The sequence below is a fragment of the Dromaius novaehollandiae genome, chromosome 5 (assembly GCF_036370855.1).
Source record: "Dromaius novaehollandiae isolate bDroNov1 chromosome 5, bDroNov1.hap1, whole genome shotgun sequence".
NCBI lineage: Eukaryota > Metazoa > Chordata > Aves > Casuariiformes > Dromaiidae > Dromaius > Dromaius novaehollandiae.
Genome location: NC_088102.1, coordinates 49,854,853 through 49,862,008, shown reverse-complemented (window position 1 = coordinate 49,862,008; position 7,156 = coordinate 49,854,853). Strand labels below are relative to the sequence as shown.

Below are 7,156 nucleotides of genomic sequence, written 5' to 3'. Positions count from 1 at the left end.
AGGGAGAATTATGCAAAGACACTAAGAATCTTGACTTCACCATGCCTACATCCAGTCTTATTACTGACCCACTGAAGGAACCTGATCATATCATAGTCTCACATAAAAATATTTTACCACATGTGAAAATATTTACTTGACTGAGTGGAATGTTGTTAAGCTTAATTAATGGACTGTGAATTTCTTAGATAACAAGTGCTACACAAAAGTACAAAACTGTTTACTAGGAACCCTCAGCAGGAAAGTTAGCATTTTTTAAAGATTTTATGAAATTGGATGGTGCAGAATTTAATAAAACTTTGAGATTTTAAACTGATTCTTCCTTAAAACATTTTCACCATAGAATACATAGAGGCAGTATTTTCAACTATTGTAGAGGCAGCCACAGAGATTCGCAGAACTAATCAAGAAGAGATGCAAAGATGAGAAATCTAAGGGTTTTAATTTATAAGTATCAAAAAAGAATTACACCTTTTGCTATTAGCCCACAGCAGCACTTTCTAGTTAGACTTCTATCTCATTTCCTCTCTGATATGATTAAAATGTAGAACCAAATTCCTTTAAACTCAATGAATCTGTAGAGATGTATTTGGCATATAAAGGATGTACAGGTTCTACAGGGCCATATATTAATATTGTAAAATGTGAAATGAATGTAATAGCCACAGTGAAGAATCTGAAAAAAACCACAGAGGAATTTTGTTTATGAAGTGGAAGCATGCAAAACTGTTATGTATTTGGCAAGCTCTTTTATTTCTCTGTTTTGGCTTAGTGCTACATCAATTTTCTGTTTTTTTTCTTCCTGATGACAAATAACACATTGTTTAATGGAGAGTCTTAAGATTTTTGTTTGTTTTGGCATCATAATTATCATGTGTTACCTGATATGTAAACCCAAAATATGGGACCCTCTGTCTGACTTGAGCAGCAGAATGGTTCTCTCCCTTCCTTCACAACAGGTCATAAACTCCCTTTTCTACAGAAAGAGCTCCTGTTGGTAAATCAAGACACTTCCACTAGAGTGGCTCACACTTGAGGAACTGTCCTACTACAGCACTTTAAAGATATTTGGCGATATTACTTGTTCAGGTTATTTTCTCAGGGGGCTGCTATTACACTTTCAGATTAAAGATTTTTACCCTAAAAGGATAGGTGATATAGTTAAAGTAAAAATATATTGGGATGAACTGTTTGGGAGACATACAGAATATCAGTTTTTGCCAGTAAAAAGGCTGCACTGGATCTGAAGAGACTGAACACTTCAGACAACTTGTTTCCGTTTATTTGTTCTCTGTGGAACTGAGATGCCTATGGATTGCCTAATTTAAAGGTGCACAACTGTAATCTTCTCTCCTGATGCTGGAAGGCTATGTAACTTTTTTCATAGGAGGGCAAATTTCAGGAAGCTAATTGCAATAATTAGTTCAGAGATTTCCTGTGACAGAGCCACTGTTCTAGCTGATTTTGAGCATGGCAAGATTCACACATGCAAACTAATTTTGCTGCCATTCAAGTAACTAGCAGATAAAGAATAGTCAGTAAATGTGGGAAGATGTCACCTGACAAAAGAGTCTATAGTAACTAATTAACTCCATAGATAGAGGAATAACGATGCTGAGTAAAGTACATTCTGGATCTCTTTCATATCTGCTGCTGTTTCAGTGATTAATTTCTAGTAATTGCTTTGAAGTCTGAATTTAATAAACATATACAGAAGAAACATTCTATGGCTTATTGTGATTACTTTTCAGTATTTAAGAAAATAACTTGGTCATCGCCTTGTCATTAGCTCATAGTAACAGGCAATCAGAACTTTGACTTTATATTTGTCCATGATTTTGCTTTGTTTTCTGCCTGAATCTGTCAGAGGCATATAAATCTACAGAACAAAAAAGTAAGAAAGTTCAGAGTTCCAGATTTGGAATTTGCCTGAGGTTAATTTTTCTGCCTCAGTAGCTTTTCCAAAATTAGCTTGAAAATGTCATAAATACAGACTTTTACTGCATCATTTATAGCTCTCGGCTAGTTGCAGTAAACTGCAACTTACAGTCATAAAGCAAAGGAAGAGGAAAATTCCACCAGCCAGTGCTGATGCGATGTCACAGATCTGTTGGAGAAGATGGTAGGTTAGGGCTTTAGTTTGTATTTAATTGCTAATCTGCTATTGACTTGCCATTAGAAAAATAAGAAAATACTCCCTGCCCCAAACAAGTAAGTGATAAATACATTTGAGACTGATGTACCGTAAAGAACGTTTTGTGTTGTGTAGGCTTGAACTAAGTCTTACCTACAGTTAGTCTTACAAGCAGCATGACTCACAGCTGAGGCTCTCCGCTACGTTTTTCGATGTGTGTCTGCTAGCAGTTTAAATGGGTCAGACAAAGAGCTCCCTTTCAAACTGAAAAATGAAAACAAACCAGGCTGTCTCAGAACACTAACCCTGAGATCTCTTCAGGGTTTCAGGATTCAGTGCAGGGCCTGTGTATCTTAAAGGACTTTTACAGTTTGAGTAGAAGATGAATTTAGGCTTCAAGTCCTGCCTTGAATATGCATCGTAAACATGACGTCTTATGCACAGAGTTCTTTGGTCATCAGGATTCCAGCAAAGGAAAGACGATGATAAAACAGCAATTTAGAGTACTGATATAGCAGTTGACTGTACAGATCCTTTGAAGTCAAGACTGATCAAGCAAAAGATTTGCTGCACACAGTTCGTCACATCTGCCAGGCAATAAATGCTGCTTCAGTCTCACCGTCATCCCTAACACTCACTAGACAAGTCAGCCAACTGGTGAGTGTGACATGAACATGGGATGCATTGAGCACTGCATCATAAGGAAAAGAATGAAGAACATTGTATTACTGTAGTACTAAACACTTTAAATACAAATGTAAGAAAAAAGAAATTGTTAGCATTTACAGTGTATAATAGATTTTTCCTGCTGCTAATATTCTCGTCATGTCATTTATGGAAATGAACAAACTATAGTGGAAAAAACATACGAGAGAAAAATCAGATGTGTTCAACTATCTTCATCCTAGAATACAGCCTTGCAGAGAAGTTCCTCTCTTATCTGAACTGTTTTATATTGTTGGAGTTGAAATTTTCTACATGTATTCTCCATGCCATGTGTTATAGAACATAATAGGTATTATATAGCATATAAGGGAAAAATAGGAAACAATGTGATTTTAAGATCTGTAGTAGACAGATTTGAAAGTGTGCTGCTAAACTCTTTACTCGAGCTCAGTTATCTCTTGATATCATTAGAGCTATGTTTGAGAGGGCGTGTTAATGAGCATGCCCTCAGCATATTTGTTTTTCTCAAGTTTGCTATTAACTATATCAACTAAATTTATTCTTTTTTTAGACAACTGCTGCACTCTCATAAAGTATTTTACCTTATATTACTGATATGAACTATATCTGATTTAATCTAAGCATCTTTTATGTGAGAGACATAATAAAAATAGAAAGTCAAAAAGACTTCAGTTATTGCAACTGCAGTTTGTATGCCCAAGCATTTGGGACACTGTATACAGATTTGAAGCCACTCGAATTTTCCTAAATATCAGAAAGGTATTTTTCAGCACTTGCTCACATCTATACTAAGGATAACTGTGTCTGCACATACTGCATCCACGCTTATTTGTAGGCTCACTACAGACACAAAATATGAAATTGAGTTATGGCCTCTCTAAAAACTAGCAGCACAATATACATGCTCAGATGCTAGGGAGATGAGTGTTACAAGGCACCTAGGATAGACAAGATGGATAATTTCCAAGATTTTAGAATTAATTTGTCACCCATCAGGCACTATAGAATCTATCCCAGAGTAGGAAGATAAACAGAAAATTTTAAGCAGCATTAATAATCTATATTTTAGCTGTGTCTTTAGTCTTTTCAGATAAATGGCTCAGCTAGCTGCTTAAAATTTTATTAATAGACGTAATGTGATGAAATGCTACCAAGAAGGCTTATTAACTGTCCCTAAGATTAAGCTTATTGTTGAATAGATTAAAATAAAAAAGATCACCATCTGAGGCAAGTGCCACCCTGAACCAGTAACTGCAATCATTTAAATCATGGAAGCGAGCCAGAAAATAACATTGAGCTTGTCTACAATAAGCTAAAGTAAAGGCCATCAACACTTGATATCGTATACTCAATGACTTTGGTATCCGAACCCATGATGGAGATTTTCAGGGGTAGATGGTGTCCATACTTCTGTTCTGTTGCATATAGGATGAAGAGATGCTGTTACCTACAGGAAGACACAAAACAAACAGATGACTTTCAACAGCGGACTGACTTCAGGCTCAGGGAAGCAGCAGGTTTGAAGCCAACTTGTAGGTGCAAATGTGAACAACTAACTTATCTGAGCATCCCCAGCCCTGCTGCATGTGTCTCACAACTGTCTGTACTAAGGCAGTACTTGCTTAACCTTTTGTGGTCAGGCTTTTCCTACTCCAGACAAGAAGCGACAAAAGCGTGCACAACCAAGGCCACATTCAGAATGAAAATAGTAACTATTACTCAAGGTTATTATGCCAGAGCTTTCACACCACAGTGGAAACCAGCAATGTCCCTAAGCTCGAGCCTGGCATGACCAGTAGGGAGAGTTTCTGCAGTGAAAGGAAACTGCACAGTGCACACCCAGTGCTGCTCCCACCCTAATGACAACCAATCTCTCTCTATCTTCCTTTCATTGTATTACAGATAATATTCTTAATCCAATAGCTGGCTCAGGAAGCCAAATATTGTACTATTCTGATGACATAGCTCATGAAAGAAACCAAAATGAAAAATTCAGTAATTAAAATGTAGACCTGATCACCTGATTTAAATGCTGTTTCGGAAGTAGGATTTTATACCTTTTCAAGGGTAAATTGGTATGCCTCTGTGAAATTAATGTAATTATATCAGTTCTCAGATCAGCTGAGAATATTGCTCAATTCATCCAGAACAGCTGCCTTTCACGTCTGAATTTCAGCTCTGGCAGGGCAGCCTTATCACACTAGAGACACTAAGGAACAGTCTCAGAAATGGAACTAGTTACATAACCCTAAAATGATAAAATTATTTCAATATGTAAGGTCTGACTATCAACTTACTGAAATCAGTTCAAATCCTTCCATTGACTTCAGTGCCCTACAGAAGTTTTTGGGAAGTACTAATCAGAATGCAACTCTTAGTTCAAACAAAGCAGATACATAATACATAGATATCAAATATTGGGATTATCCATACAGAACTGCAAGATTTCTCCTTGATGCCACGGCTACTGACTCTAAATTGAACTTATACTGGCCAAAAGTTAGAGAAACAGTCAAAACGGTGACATCTAGAAATCTGGATCTGACTCTGTTGTGTGATTATTTTGCAGGTGGCATGCAGGAATTGACTTCTCTGCTTTTATCTCTGCACCTGTAAAATGGTGTTACTCACACTACTGGGGTGTATCTATGAATACTTCAAAGCTGTGAAGAAGAAATGTTATAAAATCACTATTAGTAGTTTGTATTAGATTACTATATTTCGTCAGGATAAGGTTTAATGCTTATTATTTAGAATGTTCCAGGCAAATGTGTCTTTCAGAAGACAGAAAAGCGCATCAAAAAAGATTATTACTACTACTACTAATTGCTTCCTCTTTGCAAGAAACAGCTGCTGCATAGGTGAAAATTCTACAACTCAAGTTCTGTCAAAATCACCAGCGAAGTGCAGATTTATGGTGAGTGATTTAAACCACTTTCCTAAGGGAAAATGAAAATGGTGTATGACCCACGCCGCCACAATATATTCCTTGCTGAACATAGAGAACAAGAGTATCTCAAAAAAACATTAAGATGATTTTTACCTTCCCATATGCTGGGAAATTTAAAGAACAATAAAAGCGTTCAAAAACCATGTCATTTTTGAAGAAAAAACATTGGTTTTAATTTTCCATTAATTATTTTACACTTTTACAATTACTTTTTGGAGACCGGATTTAGGCACTCCGGACAATAACTGCAGTATGGCCAATACAACTTATATAATAGGTTACATTAAAGATAGTTTTCAATATGATGTTGTCAATCCAAGTAATATGGCTTTTTAAAATTCAGTATACGCTAATTTTATCATTTCCAACATTTGAGTAAATGGTTCAGGACAAAAATAGGGAAGAAGAAGAGGGAAAAAAGAAATCCAGAGCATCCAGTTTGTATAAGAAATAACTTTATACTTCAGTCTAAAAGTACAAAATACTCTATTAAACCTGTATTTTATAAAAAGTAGTATTCTTAGCATTTTTAAGTACTCCTTCTACCTTGAGGAAGAAGTCATCCCTGGCACTAACAGAGTACAAATTCTGATATGGCTACCGTACAAAAAACAGCACTACTAGCACTATTGAAACAGTGCATGAACAGTAAACTTAGCATGGGCAGAAATGATCTTACACTATGAGAGCAAGAGGTACTCTTTGCAGTAGATGAGATGACTAAGAAAGCTTTAGCAGTGATCTAGCTGTGTCTGAAAAACTGGAGTGCGTATTTTTTCCTCATTAAGAAATAACTTATATGTGATGTCATTGCTATTCTTACTGCTGTTACCAACAGATTAAAACCTAATGCAACACCTCATTAGGGCAAGTTTGGCTAGGGATTAAACATTATGACTTGTCTCCTAAATATCAGGTCTACTATGTTTTATCAAAATTATGTAAAAAGCAAACCTTTTATTTAATATATTTTTTTATATATATATATATTTTATTCTGAAAATAACTGAACATGATTCTAATATGAAATTAAGTTTTTTTTTCTTTTTTAATAGAATTTTGACTGACTTCCTGAGCAAGGAGCTCATCTATCACATAGGGATAGATGGACCACAAGGAATGAAAACTTGAAGCACAGTAAAGATGTGCTGGGCCAAAATCTGATTTCAACTACAAAAAATAAGTTGTTAGTCACTGGTAAATGAAGTGAGAATCTGTAGAGCTAGCTCACTAGACAAGCTAATCCAAGAGCTGTGGAAGGGGAGGCTATCATGACATCCAGAGAAAAACATTGTGAATGGAATAAACTGCTGCTTTGATAGGAGCCAAGTACCATTAGTTAGCTTAAGACGAATGCACAAAGTATTAGAGAAAAAAAATAAAAA

At 35.8% G+C, this 7,156-nt stretch overlaps 1 long non-coding RNA gene across 1 annotated transcript in view; it reads right to left on the bottom strand.

Annotated features, from left to right (window-relative positions):
• Positions 1 to 4,189: 4,189 nt before the first annotated feature.
• The window catches only part of LOC135328497 (uncharacterized), a 189,249-nt gene continuing 186,282 nt past the window's right edge, over positions 4,190 to 7,156 (bottom strand). Inside the window, exon 4 of the long non-coding RNA XR_010389427.1 lies at positions 4,190 to 4,268. This is a non-coding gene — a long non-coding RNA (uncharacterized LOC135328497). The remainder of the gene's footprint in view (positions 4,269 to 7,156) is intronic.